Below are 218 nucleotides of genomic sequence, written 5' to 3'. Positions count from 1 at the left end.
AATGTATTATGACAACATTTTTCCCCTTTACCAGTGCCAACTTCATTTGGAAAAAAAAAAAAAATGTAGCATGGCAATAAACTATTGATTTTACATTGAAAATTGTCTGTGGGTTACTTCAGTATTTCCCAGTTGCTGTATTGTATTGTGTTAGTATAACCTTTTTTGCTTTTCTTTAAATTGTTGCTTCAGGTACCTATCTCCTCCCCTCCCGCCCC

Source organism: Fulmarus glacialis, unplaced genomic scaffold, assembly GCF_000690835.1.
Source record: "Fulmarus glacialis isolate BGI_N327 unplaced genomic scaffold, ASM69083v1 scaffold8758, whole genome shotgun sequence".
In the NCBI taxonomy this organism is placed as follows: Eukaryota; Metazoa; Chordata; class Aves; order Procellariiformes; family Procellariidae; genus Fulmarus; species Fulmarus glacialis.
The sequence above is the reverse complement of the archived record's forward strand: the minus strand, read 5'-3'. Positions refer to the sequence as shown.